Consider the following 21685-nt stretch of genomic DNA (forward strand, 5'->3'; position numbering starts at 1 on the left):
CAGCGTTTCATGTAGATTTATTCAGTGATGGGGTCTGAGCCAAATCCAGCACTTTTTGTGGGATTTTCCATCCAAGGGCATTGGTGTTTCCATACCAGGTTGTGATGCAGCCAGTGAATATACACTCTATAACACATCTACAGAAGCTTGTCAAAGTTTTAGTTGTCATGCCAAATCTCCGCAAACTCTCTCCTCCTCTGATCCTCTCTGATCTGCAGTACCATTACAATAAGGCCCAAAATAAGTCTGAGAAGCAGCACCTAATCTTCTGGAGACACAACAGACTGCAGATACAATAATCTGGAGCAACACACAAAATTTGTTTTTTTTTGCACATGGGGTCGGGAGAGATTGATGTTCTTGTTGGCGTTTGCTCAATTTCTTTGTGCATGGAGGGGGGGAGTTGATGTTTCTCTTTGAATGGACTCCATGGTTTTCTTTGTTTCGTGGCTGTTTGGGAAAGGTGAATTTCAGAGTTGTATACCTCATACATACTTTGATAATAAGTGTACCCTGAGCCTTGAAAAACTGGTAGAATCCTGCAGGACAGGCAGAATAAAATAAACAGTTGATGCGATGAGTTGAAACCCTTCACCTGGACTGAAGAGTCTCAAATTGAGGGAAGGGAACGTCAACTCAGACCATGAGAGGCCTGCGTCAGGCATTTTCATGCCTTACAAGGCGCAGATTGGAAGTCTTTGTGGGGCGCCACTCCTCGCACAGACACTAGAGCAATGTGTGGTTAAGTGCCTTGCTCAAGGGCACAAACACGCTGCCACAGCTGAGGCTCGAACTAGCGACCTTCAGATCACTAGACAAATAAATGCCTTAACCACTTGGCCACGTGCCCAAACCCGAGAGTGAAAAGTTAACATATGAATAGTGTTTAATGGTTCTGAGCCTGTAATTGCTGGAGTTTAGGAGAATGGACAGGGGCGGGGGGGGGGGAGATCGCAATAAAACCTATCAAATTAGATTAGATTCGATTAGATTATGAGGACACGCAGTCCTCTTTTATTGTCATTTAGTAATGCATGCATTAAGAAATGATACAATGTTCGTCCAGAATGATATCACAGAAACACAAGACAAACCAAGACTAAAAGAAAACCGACAACAACCACATAATTATAACATATAGTTACAACAGTGCAAAGCAATACCGTAATCTGATAAAGAACAGACCATGGGCACTGTGAAAAAAAAAGTCTTAAAGTCTCTCGAAAGTCCCATCATCTCACGCAGACGGTAGAAGGAAGAGAAACTCTCTTCCTGCCATGAACCTCCAGCGCCGCAAACTTGCCGATGCAGCACCCTGGAAGCACCCGTCCACAGCCGACTCTTGAGTCCGTCCAAAAACTTCAAGCCCCTGACCAGCCCTCCGATACCAAGCACCGAGCACCATCTCTGTCGAGCACTTCGACCCCAGCCCCGGCAACAAGCAATAGGCAAAGCCAAGGATTTGGGGCCTTCCTCTCTGGAGATTCTCAATCGCACAGTAGCAGCAGCAGCGAAGCAGGCATTTCAGAAGTTTCTCCAGATGTTCCTCCGTGCTTCTCACGTCTGTCTCCATCAAATCAGGATTGTGCACGGTACCTACTTAACAAATACAATATCATTTCAGACCAGCCATGCATGCTGCGTCGCGCCACCATCTTCTGTTCCCCAAATGTTGAAAGACCTAAACTGAGCAGACGTAGAGTGGGTGCTTCCTAACGTGGGGGAGTCTAAGACAAGAGGGCACAGCCTCAGAATAGAAGGATGTCCCTCTAGAACAGAGATAAAACAGAACACAGAACAGGAACAGGCCCTTCAACCTTCAATATTGTGCCAAACCAAATAAATTAGTAATCAAATGTCCAATTAAACTAATCCCTTCTGACTACACAATGTCCATATCCCTCCATTTCCCTTACATTCATGTGCCTATCGAAACAACTCTTTAAATTCCCTAATGTATCTGCCTACCATCATCCAAGCAGCGTTCTCCAGTCACTCACCAGTCTTTGTAAAAAACATGCCCCTCTCATCTCCTCTGAAATTTCCCCTTTTGAAAATAATATAGCCCTTCCCCAAAACAACAAAAAAGTAAACACATAAACCTAAGGTGCTTTCCAACTACTGAGGTACTTTGGAAGTGTAGTATCTCTTGGTGTTACAGTAATTCAGTGGGACAAAGGTACTGTCTGGCTACTCTATCTATAACTCTCATAATCTTATAAACCTCCGTCACGTCTCCGCTCAGCGTCTGCCACTTCAGAGTGTTGGCCAGAAAGAACTAGTCTGCAAATCAGCAAATTCAAATCAATCAAGGACAGTGGAAGCAGACGGACCAATTGCCTTTGATCTTGCCATGAGGGAGGAGATGGGGCTGCCATTTTATGAAGCACCTTCTCCATTTTGTGAATTAGTCGCTTAGCTTGATCAGTGTTTTAAAGTCGACACATTGATGCCTCGGGTAATCTGCTGAACTGGGGATCATTTCCAAATAAGAAGTTATTTGTGAGGTGTTCTTTGGTTGGATATATCATGCAGGTTTTGACTGTTGGGGTCTGAATCTGTTCTGCGTGATTCAAGCTGGTTGAGAATAAAGAGCCATAAATTAGCGATTGTCACTTGCTGGGAAGAGGGCAATAAATGGATGCTGGCCTGGAGCAGAGCTAACAAAAATGTGTTAAAGGTCAGATACATGACCCACAGCCAATGGCACTGGAATGGAGTTTTTGAATTGGTAAGTAATGAATATAAAAGCAGACACTTCAGATGTGTTGATGGCAGTAACTCCGTAGGAGGACAAGTGTCCCCACAGATATAGAGATTCAAAACGGCTAGTAGTAGAAAGTTATTTTTAACTGGTAATATCTTTTCTGTTCTTTGACTGTTCATGGAAGGTCAGGAACACTTAGTTGGTGTGTACACAGATTTTTGGTTGTGTAAATTGACATGTTCGTCCGTTGAGGCAATAAAGGTACTTGTCAGTAAATACAGATTCTCTCTGTGCCTCCCTGATCATTATTACAAAGGGTGATTCTCGTTACATAAGTTTGCGGATGATATGAAGATTAGAAAAGTTGTGGATGGTGCAGATGACTGCCAAAGAATACAGCAGGATACATGTATGTCTTGGCAATATGGGAGGAAACCAGAGCACCTGGAGGAAACCCACATGGTCATGGGGAGAACGTACAAACTCCTTACAACTGGAATTGTACCCCAGCTGTTGGTGCTGAAGTAGTGCAATACTACCATGCCAATAAAAACTAATCTCTCCCCAATCCAAGAGCTTTAAAGTTTATTTTTCCTTGTTAGCATTTAATCGGGAAGACTAATTACCTATTAAAATGCAGCTTTCTCTCAGTATTGCACTGAAATACTTCATTTTATTTATTTAGAGCTACAGCACAGAATAGACCCTTCCAGCCCAACAAGTCGCACGTCCCAGCAATCCCCCGATTTAACCCCAGCCTAATCACGGGACAATTTACAATGACCAATTAACCTACTCACCTTACATCTTTGAACTGTGGGAGGAAACAGCGGCATCCAAAGGAAACACACGCATTCAGAGGGGGGACCCACAGACTCCCTATAGATGGCGTCAGAATGGAACTCTGAACTCCGATGCCCCAAGCTGTAATAGCGTCCCGCTAACCGCGACCCTGACGTGACGCCCAACTTGAAGACACAGTCTTCTGACTCAGAGGTGTTTGTTTCTGAGTCAGGAACAGGGATGTTAAAAAACAAAACAAGCTGAAATAATTTCCAGGGTTGCGTCATCATCAGCGCGTCCAATAACAATGGAAAATATTCCTGTACTTTCTGTAAATAACGAAATGAGAAAATGGCGCTTTGCTTATTATTTATGTTGGAATCTGCCAACACAAGGTGTGTTTGGACTGAACACATGGGCAAAATGAACTGAAGCACATAGTCCCAAGTAAAAAAGCGTCAAAAGAAAGTGAACAATACTATGGACCAGCAGTGGAAGTTCCTCTGTTGCCTCTGAGACACAAAATGAGTATAGAACTACTCTTCATGCATTCTCTATTATCACACAAAATGCTGGATGAACTCAGCCAGTCAGGCCACATCTACAGAGAGAAATCGCTCCCTGACAAGCGACTTGGATCCGTTCTAGTTTGACTCCCAGCACAACACGTCCACAGCAGATGCCTTTTGTTTGGCTCTTCACTCAACCCTGGAACATCTGGACAGCAAAGCTGTATACATCAGGATGCTCTTCATTGACTACAGCTCAGCATTCAACACTATCAACCCCTTAAAATTAATCAATAAGCTTCAAGGCCTTGGCCTCAATACTTCCTTGTGCAATTGGATCCTGGATTTCCTCGAATGCAAACTCCAGTCAGTTTGGATTGGCGACGTCACCTCCTCCATGATCTCCATCAGCACAGGTGCACGGCAGAGCTGTGTGCTTAGCCCCCGCTCTACTCGCTTTACACTTATGACTGTGTGGCTAGGCACAGCTCCAATGTCATACTTAAGATGCTGATGACACCACAGTCATTAGCTGAATCAAAGGTGGTGACAACTCAGTTTATAGGAGGGAGATTGAAAATCTATCTATGTGGTGCCACAACAACAACCTCTCAGTCAATATCAGCAACACCAAGGAGCTGATTATTGACTTCAGGAGGAGGAAACCAGACGTCCCTGAGTCAGTCCTCATTGGGGCATCAGAGATGGAGAGGGTCGACAGTTTTAAATTCCTCGGTCTTATCGTTTCAGAGGACCTGTCCTGGGTCCAGTACGCAAGTGTAATTACAAAGAAAACACAGCAGTGCCTCAACTTCCTTAGAAGTTTGCAAAGATTTGGCATGGCGTCAAAAACCTTGACAATCTGCAATAGATGTGTGGGGGAGAGCACATTAACTGGTTGCATCAAAGCCTGGTATGGGAACACCAATGCCCTCGAACGGAAAATCCTACAAAAAGTAGTGGATATGGTGCAGTCCATCATGGGTAAAGCCCTCCCCACCACTGAGCACATCTACATGGAGTGTTGTCGTAGGAAAGCATCATCAGGGACCCCCATCATCCAGGTCATGGTCTCTTCTCACTGCTGCCATTAGTAAGAGAGCACAGGAGCCTTAGGACTCTGACCACTAGACTCAGGAACAGTTCTTACCCCTCAACCATCGGGTTCTTGAACTAAAGGGGATAACTTCACTCAACTTTACTTGCCCCATCATTAAAATGTTCCCACAACCTATGGACTCACTTTCAAGGACCATTCCTCTCATGGTCTTGATATTTATTGTTTTTTTATTTATTATTATTATTTTGTATTTGTACATTTTGTTGTCTTTTGCATGATGGTTGTCCGCCCTGTAGGGTGCGGTCGTCCATTCATTCTGTTGTGGTTATTAGATTTACTGTGTATGCCCACAAGAAAACAATTCTCAGGCTTGTATACGGTGACATATACGTACTCTAATTATAAATTTACCTTGAAATTTGAACGTGGAACTTTTTTATTTGGGGTTGGCACGTCAGACCGAACCCTTCATCAGGACTGGAAAGGAAAGGGGAAGCTGCCAGAATAAGAAGGTGGGGAGAGAGGAAGGGGAAAGATCTGGAAGGTGATAGGTGAGCCCAGGAGAGGGGGAGCATGCTCACCCTAACCAGTAAGTGTTTGGAATGTGGAATGAAACTGGAGCACCCGGAAAAAAATCAAGAATTCCATGGGAGAACATACAAGCTCCTGATAGATGACGTCAGGAACTGAACCCTGATTGGCAATCGATGGTGCTGTAAGGCGGTCTATCAGCTACTACGCTAACGTGCTTCTCTCTGTGGTTTAAGATGCTGATTTCTGTGCAGCACAAGCTTCTGAGAATCACATGTGCACATGCACAGGAACTATCTAATATGATCACGTGAACTTTTCCTCTTGTACACCACCCACCATCCCCAAGCCCTTCCCCCTCCCCACCCCACTATCAGACAGAAGATACCAACACATGCCCTTGGGCTCAAGGATTCTGACTATCCCACTGTTATCAGACTCTGCCATGCAGCTTCTCTACAACGAAAAATTCCTGGTCTCTCAATTTACCTTGTCCCAGCCCTTGCAACGAACTTGTCTACCTGCTCGGCACTTTCTCTGCAACACTTTAATTCTGCATTCTGTCATTGTTTTTCCTTGACGTATTTATGTGTGGAAAGATCTGTCCGAATGGTACACTATAGAGGCACCCTCTCTACAATACCATGTTCTGGTCGGTGGGATCAAGAACAAAATGCAAAAAGTTTAACTTACAAAGCAAACTTATTACCAAAGTATATATACTGTAACCATAACATATACGTATATCACCCTGCAATTCATTTCTTTGTGGGCATTCACAGTAGAACAAAGAACTACAACAGAATCAATGAACAACTACATGCAAACAAAGACAGTCATATCAATGCAGTACCATGCAAAAGCAAGCAACACACACAAAAAATCTGGTTGGAGGCTACCCAGACAGACCTGATGGCATGCATATTGACTTCTCTAACTTCCATTAATGCCCCTCCTCCCCTTCACACCCCATCCCTTATTTATTTATTTAATATATTTTTTTTATTCCCCCCCCCATTTTTTCTCTCTCTCTTTTTTCTCCCTCTGTCTCTGTCACTCTGACTCCATGCCTGCTCTCCACCCTCTGGGCTCCCTTCCCCCCTTCTCTCTCTCCCCAGGCTTCCCGTCCCATGATCCTTACCCTTCTCCAGCCTGGTATCCCTTTTGCCAATCACCTGTCCAGCTCTTGGCTCCATCCCTCCCCCTCCTGTCTTCTCCTATCATTTTGGATCTCCCCCTCCCCTTCCCACTTTCAAATCTCTTACTAGCTCTTCTTTCAGATAGTCCTGACGAAGGGTCTCGGCCCGAAACGTCGACTGTACCTCTTCCTAGAGATGCTGCCTGGCCTGCTGCGTTCACCAGCATTTTTACGTGTGCGTTGCTTGAACTTCCAGCATCTGCAGATTTCCTCATGTCTGCGTATAGATAGCTAGGTTGCCGAAGACTTTTGCACAGTACTGTATTTGACAATGTGTAGCAGAGAGTGTTTGTAGATCTGACTGGAGCAAAGGATGTTGGGAAAAGCAAGAGTAGAGCGCCATAGGAAAGGTGTGGGAGAGGTGGCAGAGGAGGAGTGCCAGGGGTAGGGGTGGCACAGGGGCAGACACACCCAGCCTTGAACAGTGGGTAAGGCCATTTGATTCCAATCAATTAGTTTCTTGATCTTTACAGACTGTCTCTCTGGTGCTTCCTACTCCCTCCCCTCTCCCTTCCCCTTTTCCCAACCATGATTCCTCTCTTCCTGCCCTCTTCCCACCACAATAGAGACCTAAGCTAAGACTTTTGTACAGTACTATGTAAAAATAAATACATAGATACACAGATAGATAGATAGATAGATAGATTGATAGATTAATAGATAGATAGATAGATTGATTGATTAGTAGATAGATAGATCAACAGTTAGATAGATAGACAGATAGATGGGCAGATAGACAGATATAGACAGGTAGATAAATAGATTGATTGATTGATTGATAAATAATACAGAGAACACGAGTTGTAGAGTTCTGGAAAGGGAGGTCACAGGCTGTGGAATCAGTTCAGTGTTTAGGCGAGTGAAGTTATCCATGCTGGTTCAGGAGCCTGAATGCATTGTGGGTTCTCAAACCTCTCCATCATGCTATCGAAGTAACTGCAACTGTTTTGGATACTGATTGTCGGGAAAAGACAAAAGCAGGGAAATTTGAAGAAAGCTGTTTGTGACTTTGCTTGCACAATAAAGAAATGCTCAGCTTTTAATTGAATGACAATTGTCAGTCCCATATGTACATTATCCAAAGACTACATAATTATAGGCTGATTATTGTATTAATCAATAGTGTGGCTGTATTAAAATGTAATATTTTGCTGCCATTGCTCATGATGTACGAGAAGAAAATAATTGATTGATTATATTGCAAGTATAGTCATAGAGACGTTTAGCTTAATATTATATTAAAGCCACAACATTGTTATCCAATGGCTGGAATAGTATTGCTTTGCAATGAGATTGTTATTTATTTGTAAGTACTTAATAGTACTATGGCACTTAAGATAAACTATGTCCTCTTTTAACAATACTGCTGGGATTTTGTTTTCACTGTGTTGAACTCCCAAAGGCTTACATAGCAAATTCTGGATGCAACAGAACTAACTACATCTAGATTTCCCTGGTTTGATTCCCATTCTCCATTGAGCTAACACAAAATGCTGGAAATGGTATCAATTTTTTCAGAATTCTCTCTGATAGAGCTCCTGTGAAAGGCACACTGAAGTTTCTACCATGCCAAATACTCTTGCTCTGTGGAAATTGTTTGAAATGTCAGCGGGTCAGACAGCACTTGATAAGAGAGAAACTCTTTAATATTTCCAGTTAATGAACTTTCTTCGGAACGGACCTGGCTGGTATATTGTTGAGCTGTTCAATAAAATTGAAATAGTACAGAGAAAATTGACAAGGATATTGCCCGGACTTGAGGGAAGATTATTTATTTACTTACTTATTGAGGTACAGCGTAAAATAGGCCCTTCTGGACCCTCGCGCCAAGCTGGAGCAATCCCCCGATTTAATCGTCGTCTAATCACGGGACAACTTACAATGACCAATTAACCTACCAACCAATACGTCTCTAGACTGTGGGAGGAAATCAGAGCACCCGGAGGAAACTCACATGGTCACGGGGAGAAGGTACCTACTTCTTACAGCAGTGGCGGGAATTGAACCCGTGTCACCTGTACCGTAAAGCGTTGTGCTAACCACTACAAAATTATGAGGGGTATAGACGGGGTAAATGCAGGCAGGCTTTTTCCACTGAGTTTGAGAACTAGAGTTCATATGTTAAGGGGAAAAGGTGAAATATTTAAGGGAAACTTCTTCAGTCAGAGGGTGGTGCAAGTGTGGAACGAGCTGCCAGCAGAAGTGGTAGATGCTGGTTTGACTGCCATATTTAAGAGAAGTTTAGATAAGTACATGGATGCGTGGGGTTTGGAGGGCTATGGTCTTGGTGCAGGTCGACGGGAGTAGGCAGAATAATATTTTATTACAAACCAGATGGGCCGAATGGCCTGTTTCTGTACTATAGTGCTCTGTGGCTTTACGATAGAGATCAGCCAATGCCATACGTCTTAAGTAGCCAAGGCAGAGAAAAGAAAATCATCCATAAGGCAATAAGATATAAGAGCAGAATTAGGCCATTCAGCCCATCAAGTCTCCTCTGCCATTCCAGCATGGCTGATATATTATCCCTCACAACCCCACTCTCCTACCTTCTCCCCACAACCTTTTGCATCTTCACTACTCCCTCCTGATCACTATTAGTAACCCGATAGGAACATACAAGCACTAGACTCCTGGAATAACCACTCTTTTCCAAGCAACACACAATCTGCTTCAGGAGCTCAGCGGGTCAAGCAGTATCTGTGGAGTGGGGTGGGGGTAAAGAAATTGCTGATGCTTTGGATCGAAACCAGGGATCAGGACTGAGAGTGGAGAAGGAAGATGGTATAAAGAGAGGGGGAATGGTGAAGGAGAGGCCTGAGGTGATTGCGAGCTCTGTCACAGTAAGTGATTCATCATTGTCATCATCATCCTCATCATCACTACATGCCATTTTGTATGACGTGGGTAATCATGGTCTCCCGTCTATCTTTAATACTGCCTTCTTATTCTTTTCTCCATCCATGCCCATGGCTGTTCTTGGCAAATTTCCTACGGAAGTAGTTTGCCATCGCCTTCTTCTGGGCAGTGTCTTTAAAAGACAGGTGACCCCAGCCATTATCAATACTCTTCATAGATTGTCTGCCTGGTGTCAGTGGTCGCGTAACCAGGACTTGCGATGTGCACCGGCTGCTCATACGACCATCCACCCCCTGCTCCATTGCTTCACATGACCCTGATCGGGGTGGGCTAAGCAGGTGCCACACCTTGCCCAAGGGTGACCTGCAGGCTAGCAGGGCAATGGAGCACCTTACATCTCCTTTGGTAGAGACGTATCTCCACCCTGCCACCTCAAGGTCTCGTATAACATCCACCAGAGATCTCTACGGTCCTTGTTTCTGGAAACATAAACTGGACCATTTGGCCTTCCAGACAGACTCAAGGTCAGCTTCTGTCCTGATGTTATCAGACTTTTGAATGGGACTCCCACACACTGAAGATGAACTCTTGATCTCCCAGCCTACCTCACCATGGTTTTTCACTATTTATTTCCCTGCCCTGCATTTTCTTGCGGCTGACACACTCTATTCTGTTTTTCTTTTACCATCTTGATGTACTTGATGACCTGCAGGCTAACGGAGGGAAGGAAAGCCATACACCTCCTTTGGTAGAGACGTATCTCCACCCCGCCACCCCACCTCACTATGATCTTGCACCTTATTGTCTACCTACACTGTAGTTGTGACTCTCTATTCTGTGTTGCTGCTGTTTTACCTTGTCCTACCTTGAAGCACCATGTAATGAATTGATGGATATGGATAGTGTGCAAGACAAGCCGTTCACTGTATCCCAGTACATGTGATAGTAAAGAACCAATTTTTCAACATATCGTCAACAAGTCACCTACAGCGTCAGGGGACCCAATCACTGTTCTCCCACAATGAGGAACGCCTACCGTTGAACCTCCAGACTGTATTTCAGGAAATCTGATCACCTGGCTCTCCTCCTCCTGCCTGCATACCGGAAGAGGCTAAAGAGCAAGATTCCAGAGGTAAGGACACCAGAGAGGTGGTCCTGGGAGGTAGAGGAGATTCTGCGGGATCGCTTCGAGTTGGTGGACTGGGCTTCAAGGGCTCGTCAGTGGTCTGACAGGATGCACCACACCTGTCACAGACTTTATAAAAAACACTTAGACCTATGTCCCCACAATATCTTCTCCAACCAAAAGCCCTAAATGAACCACGAGAACTGCAACTTTCTGAGGACCATATCGGTGGTGTTCAGGTATGACAACCAAGTACAATGCAAGAGGTATGACCATCCTCATGTGTGAAGTAGCAATTCCGTACCAGACTTAAAGGATGCCTGACAGCTGTGGCAGGGCATGGCACTGTCACCTCCTGCAAAGTGAAACCAAGCAACATAGCTGACTACAAGGTTTCGCTCAACGCCTTTAATGCTCATTTTGACCATCAAAGGATGGAGGTACCTTCATGAACTTCATAGCCGCCAATGGCCCTGTGATTTCAGTCTCTGAGGCTGATGTGAGAGCATCTTTCAGGAGAGTGAACCCATGGAACACTTTCGGCCCAGACAGGGCACCTGGCCGAATACTAAAGGCCTGTCTTGACCCTACCTGGCTGAAATGTTCTCTGATATCTTTAACCTGCCACTTCAGCGGTCTGAGGTATCACTTCAATTATGCCAGTGGCTATGAAGAACATGTTTACCTGCCTCAATGACCGTCACCCGGTAGCCCTTACATCCATTATGATGAAGTCTTTGAGAGGTTGGTGATGAAACATATCAACTCCTGCCTGAGAAGCGACTTGGATCCACTCCAATTTGCCCACTGGAACAACCAGTCCACAGCAGGCGTCATTTCATTGGCTCTTCACTCAACCCTGGAACATCTGGACAGCAAAGATGCATACATCAGGATGCTCTTCATTGACCACAGCCCAGCATTCAATACTATCATCCACTCAAACCCAATCAGGACCAATACCTTAATACTTTCTTGGGCAACTAGATCCTCAACTGCCCCAATTGCAGACCTCCATCAGTTCAGATTGGCAACAACATCTCCTCCCCAATCTCCATCAGCGCAACTGCACCACAAGGCTGTGTGCTTAGCCCCTGCTCTACTCACTTTATATTTCTGAGTGTGAGGCTAAACACTGCTCCAATGCCATATTTAACTTTGCTGGTGACACCACTGTCGTTGACCGAATAGCATATAGAGACAAGATTGAAAATCTAGCTGAGTGCTGCCACAGCAACAAAACCTCTCACTCAATGTCAGCAAGGCCAAGTAGTTGGTTCTTGACTTGAGGAGGAAGAAACTGGAGGTCCACGAGCCAGTCCATATCAAGGGATTAGAGGTGGAGAGAGTCAGAAACTTTAAATTCCTTGGTGTTATTTATTTCAGAGGATCTGTCCTGGGCCCAGCACTTGAAAGCCATTACAAAGAAAGCCCAGCAGCACCTCTACTTCCTTAGATCTTTGTGAAGAATTAGCATGTCATCTAAAACTTTGATAAACTTCTATAGATGTGTGGTGGAGAGTACATTGACTGGTTGCATCGCAGCCTGGTATGGAAACACCAATGCCCTTGAACGGAAATTCCTACAAAAAGTAATGGGTACAGCGTAGTCCATCATGGTAAAGCCCTCCCCACCAGTGAGCACATCTGCATGGAACACTGTTGCAGGAAAGCATCATTCATTATCAAGGACCTGCACCACCCAGGAGATGCTTTCTTCTCACTGCTACCATCAGGAAGGAGGCACAGGAGTCTCAAGACTCATCAGGTTCAGGAGCAGTTATTACCTCTCAACCATCAGGCTTTTGAACCAGAGGGGATAACTTCACTCAACTTCAGTCTCCCAATCGCTGAAATTTTCCCACATGCTCTGCCATTCAATCATGAGCTGATCCGATTCTTCCAGTCATCCCCACTCCCCAGCCTTCTCCCCATACCCTTTGACACCCTGGTTAATCAAGAACCTATCTATCTCTGCCTTAAATGCACCCAATGGCTTGGCCTCCACGGCCACTTGTGGCAACAAATTCCACAGATTTATAACCCTCTGACTAAAATAATTTCTCCGCATCTCAGTTCTAAATGGACTTCATTCAACCTGAAGTCGTGCCCTTTTGTCCTAGACTCCCCTACCATGGGAAATAACTTTGTCATATCTAATCTGTTCAGGCCTTTTAACACTCAGAATATTTCTATGAGATCCCCCTTCATTCTCCTGAATCCAGGGAATACAGCCCAAGAGCTGCCAGACGTTCCTCATACGGTAACCCTTTCATTCCTGGAATCATTCTCGTGAATTTTCTTTGAACCCTGTCCAATGTCAGTATATCCTTTCTAAAATACGGAGCCCAAAACTGCACACAATACTCCAAGTATGGTCTCACGAGTGCCTTATAGAGCTTTAACATCACATCCCTGCTCTTATATTCTATACCTTTAGAAAAGAAAGCCAACATTGAATTCGTCTTCTTCACCACCGACTCAACCTGGAGGTTAACATTATTGTTTTTGTTGCATGTCACATCCTGACCCACCACAGCAAATTCGTAATATATGTCAATGTATATAGCGATTAAAGTTGATTCTTGATCCTTGAACCTTAATCCTAGTAAGTTTTATGTTTGCACAGTGCTGCTACCACAAAACAACGTGATAAAAGCGGAACTTCCCGGTGGCCAAATGTTTTAACTTCGATTAAGAGGGGACCATGGATCGACGTGTCAGAATGGGAATGGGAATAGGAGTTAGAAGGTTTGGCAAGCGGAAAGTTCTGCTGTGGGTTTCGCCACATTCCCTTCAGCTTCCAACACCCCCCCACCCCCCAACATATCAGAGATGGTTTACAGTGACCAAATATCCCACCAATCAATGTGTCTTTGGAATATGGGAGGAATATGGGACTCCACAACTCAAGTTCACAGAATTATTTCTTCACTTAGAATACAGTACGTAGGATAATAAAGCACAGGAATGGGAATTTCAGCCCACAACGTTGTGCCCAATCAGCTAAGAGTAAAATCAAATGGCCTAAAAAAAATCCCACCTACTTACACCATGTCCATATCCCTCCACCTTCCTCACATCCATGTGCCATCTAAATGTTTCTTAAAAGCCTCAAATGTATTTGCTTCTACCACCAGACGAGGCGTCCACCACTCTGAGTAAAAAACTTACCCCTCACGTCCCCCTTGAACCTCAATCTCTGTCCATACCCTCTCACTCAGATGTAGAAGGATTCTTCTTTGCTCTTTCCATAACAATGTTTTTTTTACCAGTTGGCCCTGAGCTAAACCCCCCGAACCTGGAGGACTGGTGGACCACTCTTAGTCTGACCTCTACCCTTTGAACTGTTTAGCATGAGTGACCCTATCAAGGGCTAAAGCATAGAGCCCTGACTCCAGTCAACATAGCTGTTTGGGTCATTGAGGCCTCCAAGCCCTACGACAAGGTTGTGGCCCACCTGGAGGAAGATATATGTACTTTTGACAATAAATTTACTTTGAAATTTGAACTTCGATTATGAGAGGCATCAATAGTGTAGACAGCCAGTATCTTTTTTCCCAGTGCTGAAATGTAATGTCTAATCCCAGAGGGCAAGTTGAGGAGCAAGGAATTCAAAGGAGATATGCAGGGCAAAGAATGATGGGGGCCTGGAAAACACTGCTCGGTGTTTGTAGTGGACGCTAATACGATAATAAATTTAATTTGAACTTTGATGTACAAACGTAGAAAATAAATTTACTTTTCATTTTAAACCTTCCCATCCAAATGCCTTTGTAAATCCCTTTCAAACATTTTATACATCTGAAGTCTAAGCTGAAGTCTGAACGTCCTTAATTTATCCAAACAAAGGCAACCCTGGAATCACTCCACTGAATCTATGCCACGCTGATTCTAAATCTAAATATCAGCACATTTCTCTTTCATCCTGTTTAACAGCAGTTGTCTTGCACCTTCACGTGAAACAGAATGTCATGTAAGCACCTGGGAGATTGGAAAGCTAAAGAAAAGGTCATAGTTAAATATAACATCTTGGATCTGCCGAGCGGCCCAAAGGACGAGTACGCTACATGCTTCAAGTAATTGGAATGCTTCCAGGTTTGAGCTGTGATTTGCGGGTAAGTTAACTCACCTCCTGGCAGATAACTGGGTGCGCAACATCAAGCCCACGATCGACTCCATTTCTTGCCGATTAAAACATAGAGGAAGATTGAAACATTGAGACGAGTGCGGAAGGTGAGCGAGCGTCCAGCGTCAACTACCTGTCTCTTGCTCACTGCTGCCAGATAAAGTGTCAAGTCAAGTATATTGTCATTTAACTATATACATGTATATAACGTATATAACCATATAATGTATATAGAAATGAGACATTGTTTCTCTGAATCAGGGTGTAAAGCACAGTAGTACATATAACTCACAGTAACTTATGAAGGTAACGCTAAAATCTACAGATGAATCACAAATAAATAGTGAACTAACATAGAGACATAGAAAACCTACAGCACAATACAGGCCCTTCAGCCCACAATGCTGTGCCGAATATGTACTTACTTTAGAAATTACCTAGGTTACCCATAGCCTTCTGTTTTTCTAAGCTCCATGTACCTATCCAGGAGTCTCTTAAAAGACCCTATCATTTCCGCCTCCACCACCGTCACCGGCAGCCCATTCCACTCACTCACCACTCTCTGCGTAAAAAACTTACTCCTGACATCTCCTTTGTACCAACTTCCAAGCACCTTAAAACTATGCCCTCTTATGCTAACCATTTCAGCCCTGGGAAAAAGCCTCTGACTATCCACACGATCAATGCCTCTCATCACCTTGTACACCTCTATCAGGTCACCTCTCATCCTCCGTCGCTCCAAGGAGAAAAGGTCAAGTTCACTCAATCTATTCTCATAAGGCATGCTCCCCAATCCAGGCAACATCCTTGTAAATCTCCTCTGCACCCTTTCTATGGTTTCCACATCCTTCCTGTAGTGAGGTGACCAGAACTGAACTGTATAGACTAAATATTGTAAGGTATAAAACAGATTAACCAGTGACACTTCGAATACAATGTAGTAGGAAGCTCAGAAGCCTAATGGCCTGGTGCAAGAAATTGTTTCCCATCCTGACCGTTCTTGTTTTTATGCATCGGAGTCTCCTGCCTGATGGTAGGAAGTGAAAGAAGATGCTAGATGGATGGGTGGGACCTTTGATTATACTACAGGCTCTCATCCTGATGGATGGTAGGGAGACCCCAATGATCTGTGTGTGAGAGCCTGTCGGCCGCTGCTCCCGAGAGAAGGCCTCTGCATTCGAGTGGTCTCCCTCTCCCTCGATGCTGTTGGAGGATGTAACCATAGATCTGCGGTTTATGGATGGACCGAGGGCTCTTTCAGTTTTATGCTTTCTTTCACATTCTGTGTTCTTTCTTGTTGCCATTTGTATCCCCCAGTTACCAGTGTCTGTAATTCCTGATCTCTCAGTCCATCTCATCCCCAGTCCTTGTCCCGTATTTGTCTACCTGAACCGCCCTCTCCCTGTAACATTTGTATTCTGCATTCTGTTATTACTTTTCCTTATCAAAGTCGCCGGAGATTCGCTTAGGTTGGTGGCATTTTCTTTCTGATTCCCATTCCAATTCTGCCATGTTGGTCCATGGCCTCCTCTTGTGCCACAGTGAGATCCCCCTCAGGGAGGAGGAGAAACATTTTATATTCCATCTGGGTGACCTCCAACCTGATGGCATGAATATCAATTTCTCCTTCCCTTTCTCCCATGGTCCATTCTCCTCTCCTATCAGATTCCTTCCTCTCCAGCCCTTGACCTTTCCCACCCACCCAGCTTCACTCATCACCTTCTAGCTACCCTCCTTCCCCTACCTCCACCTTTTTATTCTGGCTTCTTCCCCCGGTACAGTTCAATCTAGAAGAAGGGTCTCGGCCCAAAATGTCAACTGTTTATTCATTTCCATAGGTGCTGCCTGACCTGCTGAGTTCCTCCAGCATTTTGTGTGTGTTGCTGGTTATATAGAAGTCTTTACTCAGCACAACAAGCAGGCATCATCCTGGAGACAATCTCAGTAGAGGCTCACAAACCCAAAAGGTACATTGCATTAAGATCAAAGGCAAGTGACTCAATATAATTTCAATTGTTACAATGACATTGTTTACTTCAATACTTAGGTTTGCCAAATGGTTCCTTTCAGAAAGATAGTAATTGTTAGGGTCCAAGCGCCTTTAGAAGAAACTAATTAACACAAATGATGACAGAGAGCCAGACACACAAAATTAATATTAGTAAAGCTGTCACTGAGTACACGAATACAATAAATACACAAAAGCTATTGATTGCCTATACCTGTGACCATGTGTGATTTGCTAAGTGACAACATCCTTCTGGTCTGCCAGCTTGCACTCAAGTCACAATGGTGGGAATAACTTGGCTATGTTGCTTGGCTTGATGCAAGCCAATTAACACAGTCCCATTGTCCTAACGTTTGGCTCTTGCATATGCATTCTCTTAGTCTGTGGAGCAGCCTGCGCTATTAACTACAATTTACTTGCACTTTACAAAAAGGCTCATTGCAAATTTTCTGACAACGCACACAAAATGCCAGAGGAATCCAGCAGGCCAGGCAGGATCTATGGAAAAGAGTAAACAGTCGACGTTTCAGGCTGAGACCTTTCATCAGGACTGAAAAAGAAGATGAGAAGTTAGAGCAAGGAAGTGGGGGGAGGGCAGGAAGAAATACAAGGTGCAGGTGATAGGTGAAACCAGGAGAGGGGAAGGGGTGAAGTAAAGAGCTGGGAAGTTGATTGGTGAAAGAGATAAAGGTCTAGAGAAGGGGGGATCTGATAGGAGAGAGTAGAAGACTATGGAAGAAAGAGAAGGGAGAGGAGAACCAGAGGGAGGGGATGGGCAGGAAAGGTGAGAGAAGGAAACGAGAAGGGGCAATGGTGAATGGGGTGGGGGGAGTGAAATTACCTGAAGTTCAAGAAATCGATGTTCATGCCATCAGGTTGGAGGTTACTCAAATGGAATATAAGGTGTTGCTCCTCCAACCCGAGTGTGGCCTCATCATGGTAGTAATGGAGGCCATGGACTGACATGTTAGAATGGGAATGGGAAGTAGAATTGAAATGGGTGGTCACCGGGAAATCTTGCTTTTTGTGGTGGATGGAGCGTAGGTGCTCGATGAAGTGGCTGCCCAAACTACATCAGGTCTCACTGACATACATGAGGCCACACTGGGAGCACCAGGTACAGTAGATGACCCCAACAGACTCACAGGTGAAGTGTCGTCTCACTTGAAAGGACTATTTGGGGCCCAGAATGGCAATGAGGGAAGAGGTGTAGAGGGATCAGAAGTGGAAAGAGTGAACAATTTCAACTTCCTGGGTGTCAAGATCTCTGAGGATCTACCCTGGACCCAACATATCGATGCAGCTACAAAGAAGGCACGACAGCGGCTATATTTCATTAGGAACTTGAGGAGATTTGGTATGTCACTGAAGACACTTGAAAATTTCTACAGATGTATCTTAGAGAGCATTCTCACAAGCAGCACCACCGTCTGGTATTGGGGTGGGGCTATTGCACAGAATCAAAATAAGCTGCAGAGAGTTGTAAACTCAGTCAGCTCCATCATGGGCACTAGCCTCCGTAGTTTCCAGGACATCTTCAAGGAACGATGCCTCAGAGAGGTGGCGTCCATCATTAAGGACCCCCACCACGCAGGATATGCCCTCTTCTCATTGCTACCATCATGAAGGAGGTACAGGAACCTGAAGGCACACACTCAATGATTCAAGAACAGCTTCTTCCCCTCTGCCATCCACTTTTCTCAGTGGACGTTGGACCCGTGAACACTACCTCACTGCTTCTAATTTTTATTTTTGCATTACTTATTTAATTTAACTATTTTATATATATACTTACTGTAATTCACCTCTTCTTCCCCTCTGGAATCCAATTTTTGAATGGACATTGAAACCATGAACTTTTTATTAATACTTTTAATATCAATTAAAATAATTAATTAATGTTACTATCAGAGCTTTTTATTTATTTATATTTTTGCACTAGTTATTTAACTTTATATATATATATATGCTGTAATTCACAGTTTTTTCTCTATTATTATGTATTGCATTGTACTGCTGACACAAAGGCAACAAGTTTTACAACAGTTACAACTGATATTAAACCTGATCTGATTCTGATAATAATGTCATATGACCCATTCTCCAATACATTATTGACATTAATTATTTTAAACTGTTGGCAGGCCCATTGGTTCTGGGAAAAATAATATAGATCGGGAAAGTACATCCATAAATTTTTGGTTTAGCTTAGGTGAGTACAGGGACAGAAGGGGAATTCATCCTTGAAATAACTCCTTTTCAGACAGGCAAGGACAAACTCACTTCTATTCTGAAATAAAATGTCAAAGTCATCACATGAGAAAGAAAGGTTCCTCTTCACCTTCCTTTAACAGAGCAATAAACTGGCATATGTCCCAGTAACTGATGAGTTGTGCCATTGTTGGGGAAGAGTCTATTTCGCTCCCACACAATGGGATGTGGCAGACAGGCGTGTCTCGCTATTCACCCTCTCTGGTTCATCCCGGTCTCTGGAGAGCACAGGCTTTGTTGAGTTCCCTACTCAAGTGCTCAGTAGTCAGTTGATCAAAGGGGTTTAAGTGACACAAAAGAAAACCAGTCTGAGGAACCCCCGCCCCCGAGGATTTTCAGCACATCAGCAAATGACCCGCAGGAAAAGAGCATCCATCACTGCACAATATAACCAGTATTTCATGTCAAAAATATCATTGGCATCGCGTGGATCATCCTCTGCAGCACATACCAATGGATAAATATTGACTCCACTTCAATACAAGGACAGGCAAAACAGAATGTTGAAATCATAGTGTTTGGTTAATGCATATATCTGCTCCACAGCTGAATTTGTGCATATGTTCCACTGTAGCCTTGATTGAACTAGGCTTAGGAAGAATCTTAAAAAGCTACAGAAAGTTGTAAACTCAGTCAGCAGCATAGTATCCAAGACATCTTCAAGGGGCGGTGACTCAGAAAGTCGGCGTCCATCATTAAGGACCCCCACCACCCAGGACATGCCCTCTTCGCATAGTCACCATCAGAAATGAGGTACAGAAACCTGAAGGCACTCTCTCAATGATTCAGGAACAGCTTCTTCCCCTCTGCCACCCGAACTCTAAACGGACATTGAACCCATGAACACTGCCTCACTCTTTTTTCTTTTTGAATTTTTAATTTAACAATTTAATATTCATATATATATATTTACTGCAATGTATTTATTTATTTATTTTCTATAATCATGTATTGCATTGTACTACTGCCACTAAGTTAAAAAATTTCACGTGTTTGCCAGTAAACCTGATTCTGATTCTGAAAACACAAACACAAGGAATTCTGCAGATGCTGGAAATTCAAGCAACGCACATCAAATTTGCTGGTGTTCTGACGAAGGGTCTCGGCCTGAAACGTCGACTGTACCTCTTCCTCTGATTCTGAAGTTCTGGTTAATTTCAGCCAAACCTAATTTTATGAATGGAAGTATATTGAGGTACCTAATAAAGTGGCCACTAGGTGTATATTCGCAGTCTTCTGCTGTAGCCCACCCACTTCAAGGATTGACGTGTTGTGCATTCAGAGATACTCTCCTGCATACCATTGCTGTACATGTAGTTGAGTTACTGTCACCTTTCTGTCAGCTTGGGCCAGTCTAGCCATTCTCCTTTGACCTCTCTCACTAATGAGGTATTTTCCACAGAGCTGCCACTCACTGGATGGTTTTTGTTTTTTGCACTATTCTCTAAACTCTAGAGATTGTTGTGTGTGAAAATCCTGCAATTTCTGAAATACTCAAACCATCCCATCTGGCACCGGCAATTATTCCACGGTCAAAGTCACATAGATTATATTTCTTCACCATTCTGGTGTTTAATCTGAACAATGAATGAACCTCTTGACCGTGCCTGTAGCTCTAATGCATTGTGTTACTGCCACTTGATTGGCTGGTTAGATAGCCAATCTCTAATTTGCAGAGATCCCTGTGATCTCTACCGCAGAGGCTGAGGTCAGACCGTCTTTCCACAGGGTGAACACCCACGAGGCGTCGGCCCTGATGGTGCACCTATTAGGGCACTGAAAACTCGTGCTAACCAACTGGTGGGTGTGTTCAAGGACATCTTCAATCTCCCTCTGCTGCAGTCAGAGGTTTCTACCCACTCCAAAAGAATGACAATCAAGAGTGCCCAAGGAGAGTAGGGTGAGCTGCCCCAATGACTATCACCCGGTTGCACTCGCATCTACTGTGATGATGTGCTTTGAGAGGTTGGTCATGGTCAGAATCAACTCCTGCCTAAACAAGGACCTGGACCCGCCACAATGGTCTACAGTGGATGCAATCTCACTTGGCCTTGGATCACATGGACAATAGTAATAACTACATCAGGCTGCAATTTATTGATTACAGCTCAGCATTCAAAGCAAACGTACCCCCAGTTCTAAACAACAAGCTCCAAAACCTGGGCCTCTGTACCTCCCTCTGCAACTGACTTCCTCATCGGGAGACCACAGTCAGTGTGGATCAGAAATAACACCTCCTCCTCGCTGACCAACAGCACCAGCACACCTCAAGGTTTGCGTGATTAGCTCACTGCTCTACTCTGTCTACACCCAAGACTGTGCGGCTAGGCACATCTGAAATTTGCCGTTGACACAACCACGGCTGGTAGAATTTCGGATCATGAGGAGGAGGTGTACAGGAGTGAGATAGGTCAGCTTGCAACTACAAAGAAGGCACAACAGTGGCTATATTTCATGTGGAGTTTGAAGAGACTTGGTAGGTCACCAAAGACTCTCAGGTGGGT

The 21685-nt window shown here is 44.2% G+C and overlaps 1 long non-coding RNA gene across 2 annotated transcripts in view; it reads right to left on the reverse strand.

The window, feature by feature from the left end:
- Positions 1 to 1066: 1066 nt before the first annotated feature.
- Positions 1067 to 21685, reverse strand: part of LOC140190000 (uncharacterized) — a 36315-nt gene continuing 15696 nt past the window's right edge. Inside the window, exon 3 of one of the 2 annotated variants that reach the window (XR_011883522.1) lies at positions 1067 to 1596. This is a non-coding gene — a long non-coding RNA (uncharacterized lncRNA). Of the gene's footprint in view, positions 1597 to 14955; positions 15053 to 21685 lie in introns of those variants that run through there. The other variant, XR_011883523.1, reaches the window with a different exon arrangement.

The sequence above is a fragment of the Mobula birostris genome, chromosome 29 (genome assembly GCF_030028105.1).
Source record: "Mobula birostris isolate sMobBir1 chromosome 29, sMobBir1.hap1, whole genome shotgun sequence".
Classification (NCBI taxonomy): Eukaryota; Metazoa; Chordata; class Chondrichthyes; order Myliobatiformes; family Myliobatidae; genus Mobula; species Mobula birostris.